This window comes from Felis catus, chromosome B1, assembly GCF_018350175.1.
Source record: "Felis catus isolate Fca126 chromosome B1, F.catus_Fca126_mat1.0, whole genome shotgun sequence".
In the NCBI taxonomy this organism is placed as follows: domain Eukaryota; kingdom Metazoa; phylum Chordata; class Mammalia; order Carnivora; family Felidae; genus Felis; species Felis catus.
The window spans coordinates 180,070,802-180,096,337 of NC_058371.1; the positions used below are offsets into that span (position 1 = coordinate 180,070,802).

The 25,536-nt window shown below is 35.9% G+C and overlaps 1 long non-coding RNA gene across 1 annotated transcript in view; it reads left to right on the top strand.

The window, feature by feature from the left end:
- The first annotated feature begins 485 nt into the window (after positions 1-485).
- LOC123385092 overlaps positions 486-25,536 on the top strand; it is a 202,907-nt gene continuing 177,856 nt past the window's right edge. The window contains exon 1 of the long non-coding RNA XR_006597156.1: positions 486-6,083. This is a non-coding gene — a long non-coding RNA (uncharacterized LOC123385092). The remainder of the gene's footprint in view (positions 6,084-25,536) is intronic.

Below are 25,536 nucleotides of genomic sequence, written 5' to 3' on the forward strand. Positions count from 1 at the left end.
CTGAGCCAAAGAGTCTGATGATCAACCAACAGAGCCAACCCATATGGAGTCGACATTGTATTGTTAAACACAGAGATGTCTTAATCCTGTTGCTGAATATTATTTTCCTTCATGGAATAATAAGATAAAATCTATGGATGCTATGGCACATGGTATCCAAAGGTCAGATTCAGGTAGTTTTGATAGTTCTCTTTTTTCAATATCATTTACATTAAATTTTTCATGGAAGCATGAGGAGTAATATATTAAGGTAGTTAAAATATTTCTGTATTTAAGTTTCAGTAGTTCCATTTAAAAAAAATTAACATTTATTTATTTTTGAGACAGAGAGAGAGCACGAACAGGGGAGGGTCAGAGAAAGAGGGAGACACAGAATCTGAAACAGGCTCCAGGCTCTGAGCTGTCAGCAGAGAGCCCGACACAGGGCTGGAACCCACGGACCGCGAGATCATGACCTGAGCTGAAGTCGGACGCTTAACCGACTGAGCCACCCAGGCGCCCTTCAGTAGTTCCATTTTAAAACAACTATAAATCTGTCATTTTTTTTCTGGAACTGCCAGCCTGTAGCATTTTTTTTTCATTACAAGGCAGATCCTTATTCATATTGCTACTAAATGGGAGAGGTTCCTTGCACTCACTATATTTTTTCTTGAATTGCTCTATAAGCAAGTTCATTTTTTTCCAAAGTCGTGTAACTTCTCTGTTTTTATATAAATCCGTTATTTAAATAAACTATAAAAAATTTAATTTCTGTTAAGTATAGTGTCAGTCCCACAAAATATGCCCAACAGATTGATGTTTGAATTAGTATATAACCTTGATAAGACAACTAGTCTAGTGGTTAAAAATTTATTTGGATGACATGAACAGAATTTGTTTTCTTTGGAAGTTAACCCATCAATCTGGAAATAAACACTAAAATACTTGAATGAAAAGAACCCATCTGATTTTCTTGGCGTTGCATGGATTCTGTGTGGTTTTGGAGGTCACTCCAAATTTTCTGATTCAGCTTTATCTTCACAAGTAATGGAGAAACTCACTTCTGGTGAGGTGAGAGTACCCACACGAGATTGAAGGCGTTCTTCAGAAATGTGGTTTCCCCTTAAGGTAAAGGCATGTCTTTCTTGTGTCTAAAGATGAGCTAACAATTACTGAGCTGACATTTATTGTGGCGATAATTTTACATACCTGATATTATCTACATCACAATTCATTTTTGAATCAATATCTTTGGCGATGGGGCTCACAAATCTCAGAGAGGAAATAACTTTTCCCAAAGTCACACTAGTGATGAGAGGTACAGTTAAGCACTGAGCCAAGGTGTGTGCAGTCCAAGCCTATTTGCACGAATGATAGTGCTGTATATCGTGTCTAATTCACTGCTGTTTCTTAGAATACATCAGATTCCCTTTTGCTGACTCATTGCAGAATGCCTCTGATTAATGAAATTCTCCATATAGGTCTTACAAATGAATGTTTCAACAACACAAAATCTTTGGGTGAAAGGGTGTGGGGGTATTTTTTCTCTTTTTTTTTTTGAGGCGAGAGAGAGTGGGGGAGGGGAGAGAAAGAGAGAGAGAAGGAAAGAGAGAACCCCAAGCAGGCTCTGTGCTGTCAGCACAGAATTTGACACAGGGCTCAATCCCATGAACCGTGAGATCATGACCTGAGCCGGAACCAAGAGGCTGATGCTTAACCTACATAAGCATCATAACCCTACATAAAGGGTGCCCCTTTCTCTTCTTTTTGATACCCCAATAGCATAGCCAAAAAGAGGGTTAACATATCTTGGCTCAAATACCTCTTGTTTTAGCAGAGAGGTAGTATCTTAAAATTTAAGAAAAAATTTTAAGTATTTATTAGATTTTTCCCCATATTTATGCTTCAATTTTCAAGCTTGTTTGTTTTGTTTTGTTTTGCTCTGTTTCGTTTTAAAGTCCTCAAGGTCTCCTAGCACCTTGTTTCTCTACACTAGGCCAAGGACCAGCATCAAGGGCATTTTATGAGAGCATTTTAGAAATGCAAACCATTAGGTCCCATCCAGACCCACTGAATCAGCACCTGCCTTTTATCAAGAGTCTCAGGTGATTCATAGGCCCATTAAAGTTTGAGACTCACTGCCCTAGCATGCCATCAGAATGTTTTAAATGGCCTTGAGAATGAGGGAGAAGATACAAGTGTTATAATCTCTCAAGGATCAACAACTCACTCTATTTCGATTTGCCCATACTTCCAAATGGGAACAGAAGTGATTTCATAAATAATCAGCTGTCAGTCCCACACTGGTTCTCAGCCCCACTAATTCTTATTTCCCTACAGTTGAGGTCGCTTGATTTCTATCTGTAGGACTCCCTCACCTTGCCTCCTATTTCTCGGATCAACCCTTATCTAAGAAAGGAATGGCTTAACAAGTCCAATTTTGTATTCTGTGGCTGAATCTCAAATCACCCCCAAGTACTTCTGGCTCCTGCAGTTTATGTAAATTGGCTTCAGTCTTGTTCACTGCTCCTCTGTCTTCTGGCTAATAGTAACTCATCTATGCAGCTTTTTTTCTCAAAAGCTGTAATTCCTTTTCTTTTTTCTATCCCTTCTGGTGCCTGGTACCTGCTGACCTATGCTCTTGACAAGAATTAACCACTTGGATTTGCTGGTGACTCAGACATTCTATTATTTGGCTTTGATATCCAATTCTGACAAACTACGCAGGTACTAATTTAGTGCCAAAACAGAATAACTGAATAATATATAGTTATTATTATTCTGAATAACAGAATAATGTATAGTTATTATAGTTATAGTTATTACTGATATCTTAAAAATGTAGAGATTAAAGCTGAACTTGCAAAAATTAAATGTCTGACTTTCTTAGAACTCTATATTCTGTCACTTTGTCATAATCAAGAGTTTGTTTTTCAAAACATCAGAACTTAGAAAAAGGTGGTAACTTCGGGTATTTCAGACATTTTATTCTGAATCCACTAAGAGCAGAAGATATTATTAATTCATTATGTGAAATGGAAGTTTTGGCAAAAACAAAGTCTATGAAACTTTAGAAAATAAGTGATAAAGGTCATTCAGAAAATTATACACAAAAGATAAAAATTTAGGGTTAGGCCTGTTATTTGAATGTTTAGGAAATGAAATCAACCTTAAATCTTTGCTGCTGGCCTTTTTCCTGGCCCAGGGATATTAATATTTTCAGAACATTGTTTTTCATGTATATATCTATCTCAAACTATCCACAATGAAGAGAGAGCACCAGAGTTTTCTAGAAACCTACTTCTGTGCCTGACTTTTCCTTTACCCTTTGCTTTCGGACTACCTAAATGCTGCCTGAGGTCTAACGTTTTAGAACAAAATACATTCATTTCTCTCTGTCATGTTACATTTAATTACTTCTATTGCCAGTATGCCCTCTAGGATTCACAACATCCTCTCCTTTTCCAAAACACGCACACACACACACACACACACACACACACACAGTCCCTCCACTTTGATTCTCACAATACTATATTACCATCATCATCTTCTCACTGGCTTCTCAGTGTCTGTCTATTCTGTCTCCAAATAGTTCTGAGTATGGCTTTCAGATCACCTAGAATTCTTCCTGCTCTAATCATGCCTGTTTCTTTAGTGAACTTATCAACTTCCACAAAACAGAAAATCAGTTCAAACTTCTCCACCCTATCAACAACAACAACAAACCAAGAAAAAACATGCAGAATGGAAGATGTTATATATGTATGCATGTGGGTATGTATGTATGTACATTTATGGGTCTGTCAGTATATATCTGTACACATGAATAGCAAAGTACTATTAGTACACAGATCAATGCATTTTCATAAACTGAACATAATCAGGTAACCAGTTCCCATATCAAAACAAGAGAACATTCTTGCACACTCCTTAAAACCACTTTGTATGAAGGCTAAAACTGGATTCAGAATTTCCCTTTTTACTGTGCTCAACACCCATATCAGTCATGAGGGGTGGATTATAAGATTGCATTTTTTTCATTTTAATGCCACATCTCCATGAGGCCATTGCAGCTCTACTAAACCTTACATTTATTCATTATCTGAAATGTTTTTTTTTCCCATGGAGAGGAATGAATTATGGAGAATTTCACATAACTGAGAGCTGACATGGTTTATATTCTTTTAACCATCTTTCTCTGTATTCTACCCAACCCATATATTTCCTTAGAGTTGGTTCAATTTTCTAGTTTACAGCTACAGACATTATCACCCTCAACACAGTGCTTATTGACTGCATGCCTACTATGTATTAAATGCTGTGTATAGCACTGTAAATCAAACAGTACAAACAGAAGATATGGATTTGACCCACAGAGTATAAAATCACATTGGAAGATATTACAGGGTTTTTGCTTAAGGCTACTTTTCCCTATTTGTCTGAACTGTGTTTTCAAAATTGCATGTAGGGCTTGTACCAAGGTTTTTGGCCCACCCTTGAAGTTTCTCTCTTTTTTTTTTAACAGAATTTTAAGGTAGCCAGAACATATTTATTATGTCTTCAATTTTTTATGTGTCATATCTAAGACATTTTGCCTCATCCCAATACACAAAGATTTTCTCATAGTTTCTAAAAGTTTTATAGGTTAGTATTTACATTTAGATCTATGACCATTCTGAGTTAATTTTTGTATGTGAGATTTGAATATGAATATGATATAGGAATCAAAATTCTGATTTTACTTGATTTGCATATGGATATCCAATTGTTCTCTACAAATTTGTACAAAAAATGATCATTTTCCACTAAATTGCCTTCTGCTGTTTTGACAAAAATCAGTTGTCCATATACATGTGGGTCTGCTTCTAACTGTATTGTTTTTTTTCCCCATCTTTCTAACTTTATGCCCAACCACAACTTCTTGAGTACTGTAGTTTTATAATAAGCATTGCAATCACATAATGTTAATCCTTCAAATGTTTCTTCTTTTTTAGTATTTTAGCTATTGTAAGTTCTTTGCATTTCACGTGCATATTAGAATCAGTTTGTCAGTTTCTACAAAAAATCCTGCAGTGATTTTCATTGGCATAACATGGGATATATAGATCACTGGCGAAAATTGATATCTTAACACTATTAAATCTTTTGAACTATATTATTTCTTTTATTTGGGTTTTTAGTTGATCTCTACAATTTTTTCTCCTTTTCAGCTTAACAGCTTTCCACATCATTAGTCAGATTTAGGTCTACATATCTCATAGTTTTTGACACTAATGTAAATGGTGTGTTTTTTTAATCAAATAAGATAACTTTGTCATAGTTATTTAAGTGTTGGCTTTAGGATTTTTAGTATATGTATCTTTAACCCATCACAGTCTAATAAGTGATATTATGCTGCTTCTCAGATAATACATGAAACTCAGAAAAGTATACTTTCATTTCTATCTCCTTCCAAGAGTCATCTTCCCTACCCCCACTTTAACCAAAAAAAAAAAACCAACAAAACAAAACAAAACCCTGGTCACTCCAGTACTTTGTCTCGTGAGCTCTAGCTGCCTTGGTCTTTTTGGAATCCAACTGTGTCTTCTCATTTCAATACTGAAAGGCTCCACCTGGCTTTCCCTCCTTCCATTCTTTTAAGGAAATGTCTTGGTAATCATGGGGCTTAACCTCATTGGTTTTCCGCAGCAGGCTCAGGGATAGGCCCCCCAAGATGGCTACACCTTAATCTCCAGAACCTGTGTTACCTGATGTAGCAAAAGGGACTTTGCAGGTTTAAGTAATCTAAGAGTCAGTCTTGCAATGGGGAGAGCAACCTACTTTATCCAGGAGAAACCAATGTAATCACAGTACTCTGTATAAAAGGAATTGAAAGAAGCTTCAGGGTCAGAGGAGAAGGTGATGAAATATTGGACGCAGAACGGGAGTGAAACGTTTTGAAGATAAAGTCAGAGGCCACAACCAAGGAATGCTGGTGATCACTAGAAGCTGAAAAAGGCAATGAAATTGATTTTCCATTCAGCCTCCATAAGGAATCAGCCCTGCTGGCACCTTCATTTTAGTATGGTGAAATTCATTTTGGACTTCTGATCTCCAAAACTGTAAGAGAACACATTTTTATTATTTTAAGTCCCTAAGTTTGTGGTAATTTATTACAGCACTTATAGGAAGCTACTACATTTCAAGTCTTTCAAGGATCACGGTCTTTTGATGGCTGGTGTCCCAGTGCCTCAAACACCATCGTTGTGGGTACTGTTTTTGCTTTTGGCTAATCCAGGTTGGAGGGTAAATGTTCTGTTACTCCATTTGAACTGGAAGTGGAAATCCAAATGTGTCTCGTAATTTCCAGGGAAGAAAGCAAGAGCGATTCCTTAATTCATTGAAGAACCATGCACGGAATTTCTTGTTTTGGGGATAAAAGTTACTTTAGTATTCTGAAGTGTATGAATTTTATGCTGTTGATGAATTGATTGTAGGGAAGGTGAGTAGCATAAGGATGATATCTTCATCTAATAAAAAAAAGAGACAAGTTCACCCTGCTGTTTAGTGGAAATAGCATTCTGTGGTGGAAAGGCAAAGATCTTTGGAGTTAGACCTCACTTGTTTCCTGATTTTACTTTTCTGTGATTGAGGCAAGACGTGAACTACTCTGAGGCTCTCTTTCTGCCATTTATGAAACAGGGATAATGTTCAGTGATTGTTACAAATCGTGAATGTAAAGGGATTAGCCTAGTGCTTGGCACATAGTAAGAGTTTAATATAATGCAAATTTCCTGATTCATGATTTCATCTAATAAGAAAGTGAAGCATTAGATAACAGAAGAATTCTGGGAGCTGGCTATCAGCTGCTCTTAAAAAGTGAGCAGGGAAGGGAAAGGGATAATTAGATGCACTGGGACTCTTGCAAGGGGCTCTTGAAGGAAAGCTGCAATGCTAAGGAAGCAATTGTAGATTTCTATATGGTAAGTGATATTCTGTAGTTAAAGTTGAGACTTGAGCTCCTCCTAAGTGTTTTTCAAATTGGAACGACCCTTTAGTTTCAAGGCTGGTCTAGAATTGAGCCAAAACTGAGAGCCAGAAGTCTTTTGTTCCAAAGAAAATACTTAGAATGATTTGGTTAATTAACTTCAAAGTAAATCCAAAACGGTTTGGCCTCATCTAGCCCCTGATGGAGCTGCCTTGTCCCTAGTGAGTTCTGGGCCTCACATAAAAGGAAAGCAGTGCGTACTGAGCTGAACGCCCAGCACTGATAATTTTAGCTCTTGAGCCACAGAACTTCACAAACCCTACACCTTTCATCATGGGTTTCCTTCTCCCATCCTCTGACCTCGGCTCTGCCCATCTGCCACTGAGCCTTTGCTTTTTATCTTCTGCTTGCCTCTGTCGTTCTACACATGTTGATCCCCGTTGGTAACTTTCTGCCTAGGTCTGTCCAGGGATTTCTCCTGTCCTTTAGAAGTTTCCTGAGATCAAAGGAGGAACTCACATAGAGGTTATCTTACAAAATTAGATAAAATTGAAATTTCATGTCCTATAACTTCCCTAGGATCTAAAAATGATATCTTGTACTGACTTAGAGATAAGCTGTCTGGTTTGAATCCTTACCCATTGGTTTTTCGCTGTGTAACTTTGGGAAAGTTGCTTAATTTTTCTTAGCATTTGCTCTCTTATATGTAAAACAGAGAATTATGGTAGCTCCTTCATCAGATACCTGTAAGGATTAAATGGCTAATATATGTAAAAGCACTTACAACTGTGTCTGGTGTATAAAAGTGCTAGACAAATTTATAATTATTAGTATTGCAAAATGTATGCAAATATATTTTGATAGTTAATAACTACCTCCTGCATTTATTACAGTGCAACTTTACATTTAAAATATTAGAACACAGAACTAAAAAAAAATACTGAATTTTAGGGTTCTTTTCTCTCATGAAAGCCTACATGTTTTAGCCATATAAAAATCCTTTTGCTGCCATTATCAGAGACATCGGAATTGTGGACCTAGTGGGCATCCTGACAGAACTGTGGTTGTAAGTGCAATGTCCTAGAATACACATAGGTTTATGAATCGTCTGATCCTATCTTTTGAAACACTGGTTTATGTTATTTAGTCCGTTAAGATAGAAGTCAATTCCCATAGGAACAGGCTATATGAAAAGTATATGTGCTCATTTGTAAATGAAGAGTCCAGAAAAGAACTGTTCAAAATGTAACATGCCTGCAAATCATGTAGGGCGCTTGTGAAACAGCAGATTCCGAATCAAAAAAATCTTGAGCGAGGCCTGAACTTCTGCAATTGGAGCAGGCTCCGCGGCTGTGTGCTGTGCTGCTGGTTCTCGAACCACAGGAGTAGCAAGATCATCAGATGTAGGGAATCAGAGGACTGAGTGGCTAATAAGTGAACCTCATTAGCTAATCTGAAGTACACTGTCGGTCGCCAGGTACATCTCTTACACACAACTGAGATGAACCTATTCTGTGCTTGAGAAGTTCTTTATAAATTACATTAGTCAAATATGTCCCTTGGATGTCCTGTGTCTCCTAATGTTGATTTCATCCCATTGATCATTTCATCTATGTGGCAAATTCTATATTGGAACCAACTTACCAAATATATACCCATTAGAAATTACAGATAAAGTTGGCAATCTTCTGTTGATTTTTTTTTTGTACGATCCTAACATGAAACTGAGATAAAACAGAAAATTTGATAATTTCGGAAATCATTAAAATAACTGCGCATTAGGGGCACCTGGGTGGCTCAGTCGATTAAGCCTCCGAGGTCAGCTCTGGTCATGATCTCACAGCTCGTGGGTTCAAGCCCCACCTCAGGTTCTGTGCTGACAGCTCAGAACCTGGAGCCTGCTTCGGATTCTGTGTCTCCCTCTCTCTCTCTGCCCCTCTCCGCTTGTACTCTGCCTGACGTGCTCTCTTTCTCAAAAGTAAATAAAACATTAAAAAAAATTAAAAATAATTGCGTGTTAAATACCCATGTTTATGTCCTCTCTTCCTACAGCCCCCAATAATTGTAATCAACAGATCAGATCTGTTGACATAGGTGGTAATATGTTCATACATATGTTCTCTAGAAAACAACCAAAACAAACAAAATGGCCTGAGGAGATATCTGAACCTCCCAAAATCTCTGAAAATTTAATAACTATAATTAGAGTATATCAATAACATTGGAATTTATGTATTTTAAGACAAAAGATTTTGAGGAATAATACTTTTCCGATTAAGGTTTATTTTTAATTGAAAAAATATGAATGTATCAAAATATTCCATAGAAGAGAATCAAATGTTCCTTAGTAGTAAAATTCTAAACATAATTACTTTTGAAAAATTCACTTCTCATCTTTTTAATGAATAATTTATTTACCTCATATGGGCAAGCATTCTACTTCCAAGAGATCTTGTTTTTATCCAGCTCACATCCGTGTTGGGTCTGTTTATCCACTTTTCATCAGAGTCTCTGTTCCGCTTAAAGTTAGGTTTACGATATTCTGTCCTAATGAAACACTGCCTAAGGTTTGCAATGCCACACACTAATAGAAATTTATATTCAATAAAGGATTTAAACTAAAATCAAACGATGGGTTTGTTTCTTCAAAAAAAAATACTTTGTGTTTTATGGAATTTAACTTCCTTGACTGTTAATTCTAATTACTAGAAAATTTTACATTTTGGTCCAACTACCTTTATATACTGTTCTCTCTTGCAGTGTTTATGACAAGTTTGAATGTTACCATGGAAATCATTGTGCTACTGCAAATTTTACATTCTAATTTTGATGTAATATTAAGATGATTATGGATTATAGTTCAAAATTTAAAAGATTTAGTAATAAGATGACAAGGAATAAAATTTTAAACACTCAAAGGTGAACCGATTTATGTTACAGGGTGAACATTTCCAAGGTTCTTTTCTGTTATGAATATATTCATTAGAAGGAATAATATAGTTTAATAACCTTTAAATACACGAAGTCATCATTTTATTACCAATTAAGCTCAAAAATGATTTCTTCAATGGGAGGATATTGGGTTTACTATCTTTATAAATGGAATCAATTAGGTCAAATCAGTATAAAGTCACTTGCCATCTTATAAGATTTATAAAATCCATATTCTTGATTGTATCAAACTGGCGACTTTCCAGATACCTCTAATTCATTTAATGTGAATTCATTTAGCTTCTAACAAGTGCCTGAAGGATGCAAGTTGCTGCAATAGATGTAATTTGTCTGTATTTTAATTATCCAAAGGACAGTGATCTGGTTACACTGATACAGAGTAGGAGTTGCCCATTGCTCAGCTTAATTTCAGGAATTCATTAAAATGACCTATTTGGGCTTCAAAAAGAAAGACCCTCTCAATATCAGAAGAGCAGAAACCCCAGTAAGCTAGTCAAATGCTAGCTCTTGGGTAATAGTTTGTTTTCCCATATGTTATTTTCAAAGTAAGGAGGGGATCTTTAAGTAACTCTTTATCAAACTATCATTTTGACTTCATGATTTTACTCAGCTCTCTACTAAATCATCACATCTTGAGACAGCCTGACCTGAGCACTATGTAAAACAGCAGTTCCTAACCCCTGGTGAGTACATAGCTAGTTTCTTCATAGCTCTGATTAATGTTTAGGTTGCATATCTTTTTTTTTCTTAATGCTCTAACATAGTTTCAATATTCTAATATACCCGCTAGAATACAACTTTCATGAGGGAAGAGGCCTTGTCTATTTTATTCATTGCAAACCTGACATGTGGAAGTAATATCTGGCAAATAATAGATACTCAATATGTTTTCTTGAGTAAATAAATACATTATTGTCAACATTGTCCTGCAGTGAAGTATGCAGCTTACATATTTGACACCAATTTGAGTTATGGGGAATATCAGAACTATTTCTTTAAGTTTATTTATTTTGAGATAGACATCATGAGCAGAGGAGTGGCAGAGAGACAGAGAATCCCAAACAGACTCTGTGCCATCAGCATAGAGCCCAACACTAGGCTCGATCCCGTGAACCATGAGATCGTGACCTAAGCCGAAATCAACAGTCAGATGCTAAACTGACTGAGCCACCCAGGTGCCCCCACAATTTTTTTTAAAAGAAGACAAAGTAGGGAAGAGGCCAGTGAATTTCATGAACTAGACCATGGATTCACCTTCAAAGATCTGTTCTTAATTCTTTTTCTTAATTTCTAATTTTTTCTTGCTTTGCTTGTTTTCTCCCAGACTAGTCTTCTGTTTGCCATTCAAAATAGATTGTATCCATTTCACTCTTTATCAATCAAAATAAATGAATCTTTATTGTGTAACTGCTAAGGTTTCACAAAGGGTTAACAACAAGAAATGAAAGAAACTGATAAAAGAACATAACCGAGGTCGTTCTAGGTACATTTAATTCTCACTTCTTTACCCAATATGTAACATTTGGGAAACAAATTTAGTAGGCCATCTTGGTGTTTATATTGAAATCATCGTTTCCAGAAAAAAAAAAAAGTTGAACTTTTCAGAGTGCTGTGGGTTTTTTTTTTTTTTAATTAAAAATACTTAGTTTTAAAATAGTTAATATTTCTCGAGTTCCTTACTATGGGGTCATTGGCATCTAAATGAAAGTTTGTAGAAATTCCATTAGGACAAAGGGCAAATTGTTTTAAAAAAAAGGCAAATTTAAGTAGAGAACTATCTTCCTGGATTTGTTTTCCTCTATTTATGTTTCTGTCCATATATTGCGTCATTGCTCATATGCCTCTGGGCTCTGTTCGAAATGATCAAGACAATATTAGCAATTGATCTTCCACATCTAACTCAGGATAAAAGCCAAACTAAATCAATAACTTTACCATTGTACAACACTTTGCTGTAATTTACTTCTAGGGTAATTTACTGTGTATGTGCATGAATGAGTGAGAATTTTTCCCCCAGAGTGTCTTCAACTCAGCCTTAAGGCACAGTAACGAAAATGTCATTTTACTCACTCTCATATTTTACCTGCCCTGGACAGCTATAATTTTGGATCTACTAAATGCAATTAATTTCTACACCTTTTCAAAGAAGAGAATGTGGTCCACAGGTGTCATTTGTATTCTTACACTAACTCATAAACTTAGGGCTTTGTATTAGATTTATAGAAAACTCAGCATGAGAAAATCACTTTACAATCAGTGGGAGACTCCCAGGGGCTAGATTATTCCCTGGGAATAAATGTGTGACTGTGTGAAAGAGATGGAATCAGGGCTGGAAATTCACTTGTCCATTTCACTATAGCTTGGCTAAATGACTAAGCTGTGTGGTGAGAATATGAAAAGAAGGTTCCATTAAGAGAATCTCTGGGGGTTTCAAAATTATTCTTGTGGTTACAAGATGGGCTCCTCTCTGCACTTTCTGACCGAAATTGGCTATTTGGGGACAAGTCTTAAGTTTGCTTGGTCATTCAGGTAATAGTAATGAGGCCTGATCTCCACCAAACAAACAAAAGAAAAATAGAAACTCCCAAACTCTAACTTACTTCCTAGAAGTTAGTTATTGGGCAAACCCAAATTCTAAGACTGCACAGAAACCTGAGTGTTATTTGTAAATGGGGCAGGAGATAGTAAGCAATGATACTGATTCTGATACTGATTCTGCCTCAGGCTAATTAAGTTACATTAAACAAGTCATTTAACTTTCCAGGGCTTCCAGGGTTTCCCCAGGAGTAAAATGGAAAAGTTGATTCCTGTCTCAAAGCATTGTTAAAGCAATAAAATGATGTTTTGGATACAGAAGTGCTTAGACTATGACAGTGCTTTGCAAATAAATGTGTTTATGAAGATATAGGTTTGTAAACACCTGTTTACATCTGATGTATACATACATTCTGCATTATTATCCAGTTTAAGTATTTTTGAAAAAGTTAAGACTTGAATAAATACTTGTGGAGGGATAGCTCAGAATTTCTGTAAACTTTTCCAAGTCAATTTGGGCATTTGTAATTCATTAGTAGTTTTTGGTGGATAAATCCCCCATAGTTACAAATGGGTGGACGTTTAGATTCTTCTTCCACAAACTTACTACCAAGTAGAAAGGGAGGCAAATCTCAAATTCATTCTACTTCATGCAACAAAGAAATGGTTAGCTAGAATACACCCAGTTTTACAAAGCCTCAGCTCTCCAACCTTCTAGGCATTTTAGATAGTATCTTTCTTTAAAGCCTCATAAAGACACATGCAACAGTATTCTAGCTAAATTTCATGAATGAATGAATGAATGAATGAATGAATTGGGTGATAAAATCTGCTTGTAACTTTCTGGACAGAGTTTCTGTCAGACCGCTAAACTTTGCTATTTTGTTTATTTTTGAGAGAAAGAGCACACGAGCAGGGGAGTAGCAGAGAGAGAGGAAGACACAGAACCTAAAGCAGGCTATGGGCTCTGAGTTGTCAGAACCCAGAACAGTTTGTGGGCTTGAACCCACAAACAGTGAGATCATGACCTGTCAAAGTTGGATGCTTAACCGACTGAGCCCCCCAGGAGCCCCTTGCATGCTATCTTAAAGTCTAGCCCTATGTAACATTTTTTATACCTTTTTTTTTGTGCAAGTAAGGAGGACTCTATACAATATTTCTGCTATTTCACATGTCTTCTACACATTCTATCAATGAATATTCTAATACCTATTATGTCAATTGACAAAGTCTCAGTAGGCAGTTTGATCAGTGATAAAGGTAACTGAAGCAATAGTCATCTCTGAATGTGAGTTTGGGATTTGAATATTTCAAATCAAATGAACCATCGCTGAAGAGCTCTCCCTGCCTGAGATTCTTCAGATTACTAACGACCAACTGAGGGTCGATGAAAACACATTTACACATATTTGTCACTTTGCCTATGTTGAAAGATTTTAAAGCAAATTGCTGGCAGTATATGAGCTCTGTGTGCAGGTTTATTGGTATATTTCTCTGTATCTCAGTCCTAATCGGTATGGGTCAGTTGGTCAATTCTATCTACTGTCATTTCTTCTTTAACAGCTGTTTTGAAAATGTGAATGTGTTCCAACATGGTGGATATATTAAGGAACAGTTTGGGTGAAACATGAATTTCACATTTACTTATGGGCAATTTGGTCCTTTAGAAACACTAAATGATGCAGGATACCGTCCCCAGATGAACTGAGCCTCGTGGGAAATGCAAACCACATATATTCAAGTGCCTCAAACATCTATTTGTTCCTCTAGTTCACAATGTGTGTGACGATCCACACCCATTCGCATGTGGTGTTACAACTCCCCCCTGACCTCAGATAACCCTCCTAATTTCTTCTACCATTGCATAATCAGTGGTGGACTCTGTCCAAATAAAATATTTTGTGGTATTTTAGCATTTATGTAATTCTTAATGTGTAACATTTTACCTTTTTTGGGGTTATTTTGTTTGTTGGATTTTAAATGTATCCCTGATGACATCTTGAGTGCTGTGCCATAACCAAATTTTCCCAATAAGCTCCATGGTTGATTTGTTTTTTTAGGGCTGAATTTTATATAGCCAGGCAATTTCTAGGAATACATATTGGGCTTTATTGCAGAACTGACTATATTTACAGTCAAGTTTCCTACACAGTATTTTCAGATGTCTCCTGTACTGGCAAGAAGTACAAACAGTTCAGAAGCTACGTGTTTAGAATCTACACAATTCTATAGCTACTTTTTTGCTGCTGTTGTTTTTGGTAAGGTGTAGTAGTCTATGACCTAGGCATATTTAGGTTAAAGTGTGATTCTAGATAAGCCATGGGGCTATTTGGAAAAGCAAACTCCTATTGTAGTTTGTTTGTTTTTCCATCATTTAAGTTGGAATGTGCTCTGATTGTTAGGTTTAGTTTTCTCCAGTCCTCCTATCACAGAGTCTTACATGTAACAAATTCTTAATACTCAATGAGTGAACATGAGAATGAATGAACTGTATAAATACCCTCAAAAGAATAGCTGGGGGACAACAACAAAAAGAACTACTGGATATTTCCCCCTAAATAAACCATGGACAGAGCCAGAATCGTCTGATAGGTAATGGTGACACTTGCCAGACTGGAACTGATGTGACTTTGCCAAAGTCATGGCCAGTCCACACAGACACCAGCTATTCCTTTGTTAAAAACAGAGTGTAGGATAGTCTTTTCAGTCTCCCTAAAAGACCACTGTGTTGTTCAATTGATACAGTAATAATTGTGTCATTATTTAAACTGAAGGAAAAGATTTGAAAATAATTTTCTGTCTTGTATATATAGTTACAGAACCAGAAAAAAATAACAATATTAAAAAATAGTCTGAATTAATGTTGAATCAAATGTATAGAACCAGTGCGATTTACTATGTAAGAAGCTTCATTGTCAATATAGTCAATTCTGCAATAAAGACTCATACGTATTCCTAGAAATTGCCTGGCTCCATAAAGTCCAGCCCAGTGCGAATTTACCAAATAATAACTCCATGAATCCTGTTAATTCCTATGCTCAATAATAGCATCCCAGATAGTATTCCACATCCACTGGTTCTCAGTATGATTGGGTACTAGTAGTAATAATAGGCAGGGAATTTAAAGTATTTTCTGGTCAATCTGTTGTGCTGTTTCAATGACCTTCTTTGGACTATATGGGTCATTGACTGAAAGCTTTATGTTGTAACCATAGAGCTTTTGGTCGTTCAAAATGAAGTTTGTAGGTATACTATTTCTAGGTAAAGCAGGATCCCATTAAATGGGATCCACACAATTGGAAAGCTTTGTCAGAATTTTCTTACATGTATGTATGCACCTTAATTATTTCTGTTTAAGTAGATGAACCTGAGATTCTGTAAAATCCTAAATTACCTATTGAAATATTAGCATGTATTTGGAGTAATCAGTATATTCATATTCTTCTGAATGAAAATAATTTGAAAAGGTGTGATACATGGATTATTTATATCCAGGCTGAAATAAATCATCCAGTGAAGCAGAACACTTTGGAATGGAAACATTCACAGTTTTGGGTCATTCAGACTGCAGTGAAAATATAGGGTTTGCCACCAATTACCTATAATCTCTGCCTTTTTTATTTAACTGTAATAAGTCTCAGGATATTCACCTGTAAAATGGATATATTTTGCCTACCTTATAGTAGTTGTAATATTATCTCAATAATTTTTTATATTACATATCTGGCATATGCATTCTATGTACAAAAATATTGGTGGTCAATCTTCTCTTTAATTGTGATTCTAATTTTAAATGATATTTTGTGACCATTCAATAACTGATGTCGATTTATGGGCTACACTTGATTTCTAAAAGTATTTTGTTAGGTTATTGAAAGAACTGATACTATAAATACTTATAGGGCTAATAGGATAAGAATTTTCCAAAAGTGAATCAAACCAATGAAAGCCCTTCAAGACTATGACACCCTTCAAGCTTTGTCCAAACTTAATTTTCCTTTGGATAAAAATGGCTAGGTTTCCAATAAATCATTCAAATAACTATTCACTCTAAGATACAAGATAACTATCTGCACTAATGCAGACAGATTTTGTTGTGAGTGACTATCATAGTGTGAAGTTCACATTTTTGGTGACTAAGCTTTAAAAGAAAAGCCTGTCCTATTTCTGGATAGAGAAACTAAGGGAAGGAGCCTCAGGCATGGGCCACAGAGGAAATCCCAGAATAGAGAGGACCAGAGAGAATAGTTGGATCAGAGTTAATGTGTAGGCTCTGCTATTGTGTCTACCTGACTTATTACCAGTATCATGTATGGTAGACAGGACATTCTAAACTGAGATCCAAATGGTTACACCTTTTGAACATGACAATTTTTTTTACTTTGAATCTTTGCAAATTAATGTCAGATAAAACCAAAACACCCTTTGAAGCTATGTAACAGAACCCAAAGAAATAGAAATACCAAGAGTGAGTGGTAGCCAGAGTGATGGTGGAGACTTTGTCCCAACCCAAGCCTAAGATGCCTCGATGATGCCATAGTTGTTCCTGTCATATTTTTGTATCAGCTTTTCAAGTGAAGAGTAACTGGTGTTGCATCAATGATATCCATGATGTCTAGAACAAAATCCCAAATTGTTCAATATAAAAAGCCCTATTAAAAAATAAAGGGAAAGAAAATTAGCATTTTAAAATATGCAAAAGAATTGAAAAATACTCCATGTATTGAGAAAATTCAATGCACAAATTTTGAAAAATCAACCAATAGTAGAAAACTTCACCAACTTAATGGCAAGTATGGAAAAACGTTCAGGTAATGAAAGCCATGATTTAAAACAATCTTTCTCTCTAAGATAAAAAAAATAAAGAAAGACAGGAAAGAAAGGAAGGAAGACAGGAAGATGGGGAAAGAAGGAAGACAGGAAGATGGGGAAGGAGGGAGGGAAGGAAAGGAAGATGGGGAAGGGGCGGGAGGAAGGAAATCATATAGTATTTTCCTTTCTCTGACTCATTTTACTTAGCATAATACCCTCTAGGTCCATCTGTGCTGTCACAGATTAAAAAAAAAAAGTCTCAGTAGGCAGTTCCTTCCTTTTCTTCCTCTCTTCCCTTCCTTTCCTTCCTTCCTCCCTTCCTTCCTTTTTCCTCCTCCCATCCCTTCCTTCCTTTTTCCTCCTCCCTTCCCTTCCTTCCATCAATTTGTATTCCTACCAAGAGTGAATGAGCATTCCTTTTTCTCCACATTCTCACCAACATTTGTTTCTTATGTTTTTGATTTTAGCCACTCTGGCAGTTTTGATTTGTATTTCCATGATGTTGAGTGATGTTTAGCATCTTTTCATGTGTCTGTCAGCCATCTGGATGTCTTTGGAGAAGTGTATGTTCACGTCTTTTGCCCATTTTTTCATTGGATTATTTGTTTTTTGCGTGTTGAATTTTATCAGGTCTTTGTATACTTTGGATACTAACCCTTTATTGGACAGGTCATTTGCAAATTGTTTTCACTGTTTAAAATCTTTTGTAGTTTCATATAAATTTTAGGATTATTTGTTCTGGTTCTAATAAAAACACTCTTGGTATTTTGATAGAGATTGCATTAATTCTATAGATTGTTTTGGGTGGTACAGACATTTTAACACACCTAATTCTTCAAATCCATGAGCGCAATGTGTCTTTCACTTATTTGTGTTGTCTTGAATTTCTTTAGTTAATGTCTTACAGCTTTTAGAGCACAGATCTTTTATCCATTTAAATTTATTTCTGTGTGTTTTATTCTTTTGATGCAATTGTAAATGGGATTGCTAACATTTTTTCCTGTTACTTCATTATTAGTGTATAGAAATGCAACAAACTTCTGTATATTGCATTCTGAAACTTTACTAAATTTATGAATTTGAACTTTTTGAACTTTTTGTGTGGTGGAGTCTTCAGGGTTTTCTAGATATAGGATTACATCATCTGCAAATAGTGACAAATTTACTTATCAGTTTTGGGTGCCTTTTCTTGTCTAATTTCTGTGACTAGGACTTTCAGTACTATGTTGAATAACAGTGGTGAGTGTGGACCTCCTTCTCTTATTCTTGATCTTAGAGAAAAAGCTTTCAATGTTTCACCATTGAGTATGCTGAAGCTGTGGGTTTGTTATCTATGGCTTTTATTATGTTGAGGTATGTTCCCTCCAAACTGACTTTATTGAGAGTTTTTATCATGAATGGATGGTGAATTTTGTTAGATGCGTTTTCTGTTTAGACAATCATTTAATTTTAATCCTTTATTGTGTTAATGCAGTGTTTCATTTTGATGGATTCACAGGTGTTGAACCATCCTTTCATCCCTGAAATAAATCCCACTTAATAATGTTCTAACGTAGTGTTGAATTTGGCTTGCTAATATTTTTTTGAGGGTTTTTAAAACATCGATGTTCATCAGGTATATTGGCCTATAATTTTATTTTATTTATTTTTTTATTTTTTAGTGTCTTTGGTTTTCATACCAGGGTAATGCTGGCCTTGTAAAATAGATTTAGAGGTATTGTTTTCTCTCTATTTTTTTTTTTTTTGAAATAACTTAAGGATAGGTATTGACTCTTAGATACTTGGAAGAATTCGCCTGTGAAGTTGTCTGATTCTGGCCTTTTGTCTGCTGGAATTTTTTGACTACAGACTGAATTTTATTACTCATAATCAGTAATAAGTGTTCAGATTTTCTACTTCTTCCTGATTCATTCTTGTAAGATTTTATGTTTCTAGGAATTTATACATTTTGGGGGAAAATCATTATTTATAGTAGATTCTAATTGTATGTATTTCTGTTTTAGCTGTAACTTCTTTCATTTCTGATTTTATTTATTTGAATCTCTCTCTCTCTCTCTCTCTCTCTCTCTCTCTCTCTCTCTCTCTCTCTCATTTTTAGTAAGTCTGGCTAAATGTTTATAATTTTTTGTTTATTTTTTCAAAGAATGAAATCTTAGTTTTATAGATATCTCACATTGTTTTTAAGTCTTTATTTCATTTACTTTGCCTCTGAATTTTATTATTTTTCCTATTAACTTAAAGCATATTTCCCCACTTTTAGGTATAAAGTTAGTTTGAGGTTTTTCTTGTTTGTGAAGGTAGGCCTGTATTTCTATAAACTTCCCTCTTAGAAATGATTTTGCTCTGTCCCAAAGATTTTGAACGATTGTGTTTACATTTTATTTATCTTGAGCTATTTTTTTGATTCCCTCTTTGGTTTCTTTGTTGACTCATTGTTTATTATGTAACATGTTGTTTAGCCTCTACATGTTTGTGTTATTTTTACTTTGCTCCTTGTAATTTATTTTTAGTTTTATATCATTGTTGTCAAAAAAATGTGCCTCGTGTGGTTTTGTTTTGTTTTGTTATAAGTTTGTTTATTTACTTTTGACAGAGAGTGTGTGTGGTGGGGAGGGGCAGACAGAGAAGGAGATAGTAAGAATTCCAGACAGGCTCCACACTTCCAGCACAGAGCCCAATGTGGGGCTCAAGCTCTGAAACCATGAGATCATGACCAGAGCAAAGATCGGAAGCTCAATCAACTGAGCCACCCAGGTGCCCCGTGCCTTATATGGTTTTAACTTTCTTTAATTTATTCACATTTGTTTTCTGGCCTGACATGTGATCTATTCTGGAGAGTGTTTTATGTGTGCTTGAAGAGAATGGGATGTTCCATATATTTCTGTTAAGTCCATTTGGTCCAATGTGTCATTCAAAGCCACGGTTTCCTTGTTGATTTTTCTGTCTGATAAACTGATGCAAATAGGGTGTTAAAGTCCCCTTATTGTATTACTGTCAGTTTCTCTCTTTATGTCTGTTAATATTTGCTTTATGTATTTATATTCTGCTACATTGGGTGCATATATATTTACAACTATATCCTTTTACACTATGTGATCCCCTTCTTTGTCTCTTGCTACAGTCTCTGTTCTAATGTTTGTTTTGTCTGATGTAAGTATTACTATCCCAGCTTTCTGCCCCCACCCCTTCAATTTGCATGGAATATCTTTTTTGGTCTCCTAACTTACACTCTTTATGTGTCTTTAAGTCTGAAGTGAGTCTCTGGTAGGCAGAACATAAATGGGTCCTATTTGTTTATTTTTATCTACTCAGTCATCACCCTATGTCTTTTGGAACATTTAGTCCATTGAAACTTAAAATAATTACAAGTGTGTACTTAATCACCATTTTAATTGTTTTTTGGTTGTTTTTGTAGTTCTTCTCTGTTCCTTTCTCTTGTTCTCCTCTCTGTGGCTTTCTTTAATGTTATACTTGGGTTGTTTTTTTATTTATTTGTTGTTATCTGTTGTAAGATTTTGGCTTGTGATTGCCATAAAGTTCATATATGATGTCCTATGTATAAACCAGTCTATTTTAAGTTGATGGTTAGTTAAGTTTGGTTTAAATATATTCAATGAGCACTACATTTTTACTTACCTCCCCACATTTTATGTATATAACATCATTTTTTACCTCTATTTATTTTGTATATTCCTTAATTATTGTACATGTAATTAGCTTTACTACTGTTATCTTAATATTCCTCTTAGTTTTATAAGTGAGTGATTCACTATGTTTATTAAATGTTTGCCTTACCAGTAATTTTTTTTTCTCTCCAATTTTCTTTTAACTTCTAGTTATGGTCTTTTATTCTTAGAGAAATCCATCTAACACTTCTCATAATTCTCCTTTAGTTGTGATAAAGTCCTTTAAATTGTGTTTGGTAAATTATCTTTTCTTCAATTATGAATGCTAAACTTGCCAGGTACACTATTCTTGGTTAGATTTCTTCCAGTCAGCACTTTGCAAACCAGAAGGGAATGGCATGATCTATTCAAAGTCAACTGAAAAATCAGCTGATAGTCTTACGAGATTTCCCTTGCATGTAACTAATTGCTTTTCTCTTCGTGCTGTCAGGATTCTCTCTTTATCTTTAATTTTTAACATTTTACTTATGTTCCTTGCTGTGGGACTCTGGGATTTATCTTGTTTGGGGCTCTCTTTGTTTCCTGGGCCTCTGAATGTCTGTTTGGGAAGTTTTCTGCTCCCTTCTCTACCTAGAATGTGAATATTTGTACAGTCAACTTTTGTCCTAGAGGCTTCTTAACCTACCCTCATTTTTTAAACATTCTTTTTTTCATGTTGCTGTTCAACTTGGATATTTCCACTGTCCTGTCTTCTAGATCACTAATTTTTTTTTTCTGCATTCTATAATCTGTTGATTCCATGTAGGGTGTTTTTTAATTCTGTTATTATATATTCAACTGACAGTAGTGGCCATGCATAAAGGGATTTTGTGGGGCCCAATATCCCCTTGTCACCAAAACCCAGCATGGTATGGATGTCCCTTGTGTAGACTGTGTGCTCCCTCCTGTTATGGCTGGGTTGCAATTGCTGTCGGAATGCAGATGGGGAGTGCTGGCTCCAAGCTCGTTTGACTGCAATGACCAGTTGCAACCATTGTGGGTGCACTCGTGGGCAGGGCGGGCCCTGGTGCAGTGGGACGAGATGCCCAGTTGTAGCTGCTTCAAGCAAGCTGTTGGATAGGTATAGCTTCTGGATCTGAGAGGCCCCACCATCACTGTTTCAGGTGTGCTTTCGGGTGGGACTGGGCCCCCCATCCCCAGGAAAGGAGTTGCTATGGAGGGGCCCTAGCCTTGGCTGGGGATGCCAGTCAGGTGTAGTGGGGTGGTAGCTGCATTGGAAGGGCACCTGCCAGGATGGGTGGGTTTTGTGGGGCAGGTCTTGAGGGAATGCTGGAGAAGAATGAGTGGTGCAAGTGAGGTAGATGGAGAGTGTCAGGACTTACTCCTCCTAGCATCAGGCCAGCTAGGCTAATGGAGGGAGAAACATGCTGCCTGCCAGCACTTATGTTCCTGAAGAAAGTTTCCTGAGATCCTGGTCTCTCTGGCACATGCTCTAAAATTAGTCAGTAAATCTCCTTAATGTATAAGGCAAGTGCTTTTCAAAGTACTGCCTTTGCTGGGCCTCAGAGTGATGCATAGTGTGCTAGCCTTTTTAAGAGTAGAGTCTCCGTTTCCTATCATTGGCTGGCTCTCCTGTAGTTAAGCCCCACTGATTTTCAAAGCCAGAAGTGTTATGGGGGCTTGCTTTTCTAAGAGAGATCCTCAGGGCAGGGAGTGCCTCCCATGGGTCTTGATTCTCTTGCTCCTCATGGAGGACCTCTATGCATATAATATCCTTCCCACTTGTGGGGTTCCAATCCAGGAGTTGGGATCCTGACCACGTCTTTGGCACATCCTACCCTCCCTGATGTGGCCTTTTCTAAATATCATTAACTGTGAAAGAGCTGCTCTGCTGGTCTTCAGGTAGTTCTCAGGGTGAGTTGTACTATATGAGGTTGTAAGTTTGATGGTTCTGTAAGAGGAAGTGAGCTCAAGATCCTTCTACTCTTCCATCTTCCTAACCACCCCCCCAACATTAAAAAAATATTAGGGGTGCCTGGGTGGCTCAGTGGTTGAGTGTCTGACTTCCACTGAGGTCATGATCTCACGGTTCATGGGTTCCAGCCCCGTGTAGGGCTCTGTGCTGACAGCTCAAAGCCTGGAGCCCACTTCGGATTCTGTGTGTCTCTCACTGCTCCTCCCCTGCTCATGCTCGCTCGCTCTCTCTCTCTCTCTCTCTCTCTCTCTCCCCCCCCTTCAAAAATAAATTTAAAAAAAAAATAAAAATAACAACTATATGCATCTTAAGAGACACACTTAAAAAATAAAAATTAATACTACTTAAAAGAAAATTGATCAAACTTTGAAATATCAAAAGAAATCAAAACCTTTGTTAAAAAGTGACATTTCATAATAAACGTTGATATCCTAAGTATCTATAGAAATTTTTAATTATAAGGAACCATTAAAAATTCAAATATGTAAAATGAAATCACCAACAGCTACAATTATATCGGGATTTTCAGATACTTCTCTTAGTAACATATAGGACAAGTAGACTGAAAATTAGGAAATATACAGAAAAGTTTAACCAAAATGAAGTCAACAAACATGACCTAATTATCATACAAACAACATTGCACCCAAAGAATGAAGAATAAAGATCTCTCTAGATTGCTCAAAGATAATTTACTGAAATTGAACATATGCTGATGCATAAAGCAAGTATCAACAATTTCAAATGAATAAAATCATAGAGGGTATGTTTCAGACCTAGTGGAATTAAGATGGAAATCACAACAAAAGGAAAGTTAAAAATCCTGCAGATACTTTGAATTCATATAGCACACTTCTCATAACTTTTAGATTTAAAAAAAAAAGAGTTGGAATGAATAAATATGATGTAGCAAAAGTTGGGTGATGCAGCTATTTTATGCTAACTAGAAATCTAGAGCCATAAATGTATACATTATAACAGAAGAAAGATTTGATCATCAATGAACTAAGACTATACTAAATGAAGTTACAAAAATATCAGCAAATTAGAGGTGGCTCAGTCAGTCAGGCGTTCTGACTTTGGCTCAGGTCATGATCTCCTGGCTCATGAGTTTGAGCCCTGCATCTGGCTCTCTGTTGTCAGGGTGGAGCCCACTTTGGATCCTTTGTCCCCCTCTCTCTCCACCTCTCCCTCACTCGTGTGCATTCTTTCTCTCTCAAAAATAAACAATTAACAAAATTAAAAAAATAAAAAAAATATATCAGCAAATTATACCCCCCAAATAGCAAAAGATAGAAAGCCATAGAAATAAACAGATATTATTAAAATAGAAAACAAACCTATGATGGAGATGATTACCCAACAGAAGTTAGCTTTTTGTGAAGACCAATATAATTGAAACACCTGGCAAGACTGATAAGGGAACAGAGTATAAAGTAACAAATATCCTAAATGTGAAAACATATTACTATGTATCTAATTTTAGAAATTACAAATATTGTGGGAGTGAGTTATTATAAACAAGTTATATCAATAATTTGGAAAACCTAAATGTATAAGTTGTAGAAAAATAAACTTACCAGAGCTCATAAAAGACAAAACAATAGAATTATTGTCACACATTTAATATTAATAACCTTCCTTAATTCTAGGCCCAGATTGCTTCACTGATAAATTCTGCTAAATATTGAAGGAGGAAATAACATCCATGTTTATAAATACTCTAATGATAAATAAGAAAAGAAATATGCTCTAACCTAATTAATTAAATCCTCATCACCTTGATATCAAACTTGACCAGGTAACGAAAATAGAAATACAATACTTAGAAGCAAAAATCCTAAACAATTATCAGTCCACAAAATCCAATGATACAAAAAGGCTATTATATCAAGAACAAAATGGGGTGTGTTTCAGGAATTCCAGACTGGCTTACCATTGAAAATCTGTTGAATTGTTCAGTATGTTAACAGAATAATAATAAAATCATACAATTCCCTCAAAAGGTTCAGAAAAATTATTTGCTATAACCCAATACCTATCTGCAAGAAATTGTTGGAGACTAAAAGTAGAAGAGAATTTAACATAATAATTATGTTTGAAAGAACCTTCAGAGTATATCACACATATATGAAAATTAAAAAAAAAATCCTTTATTTACATGTTACCCTATCTCCTTAGGAAACTGTCAGTTCATTTTGATTGGGGACTATGTTATCTAATTAATTTTGTATTTGTCTTTGCCACTGTATTGGAAAAATAACACACATCAAGTTTGATTCTAAAGTCAGGTTTCACATCTCTGGTTGGAATTCTGTTGATCCATGACTTTGTATGGCTAACTCCTCATTCTTATTCTGATTTATTAAAAGATTCTCTTTTCAGAGAGGACTCCCTCAACTCCCCTAGCTAAAATGATTCCCCAACATCTCACAAACATGCATTCAGCTAAGTTACTGGGGTTAACAATCAACTGACGTGATTGTGCATTTATGCCACAATATTTTTTTGAGTGCTTTTAAGGGCCAAAGGTTCTTGTACTACCCAGGATAGAGTAGTGATAAAAACATAATGCCTGATCTACCTTAATTTTGGAAGAGAAAGTTAAAATAGCAAATATTAAAACTTTAGAGGGCGCCTGGGTGGCTCAGTTGGTTTAGCGTCCGACTTGGGCTCAGGTCGTGATC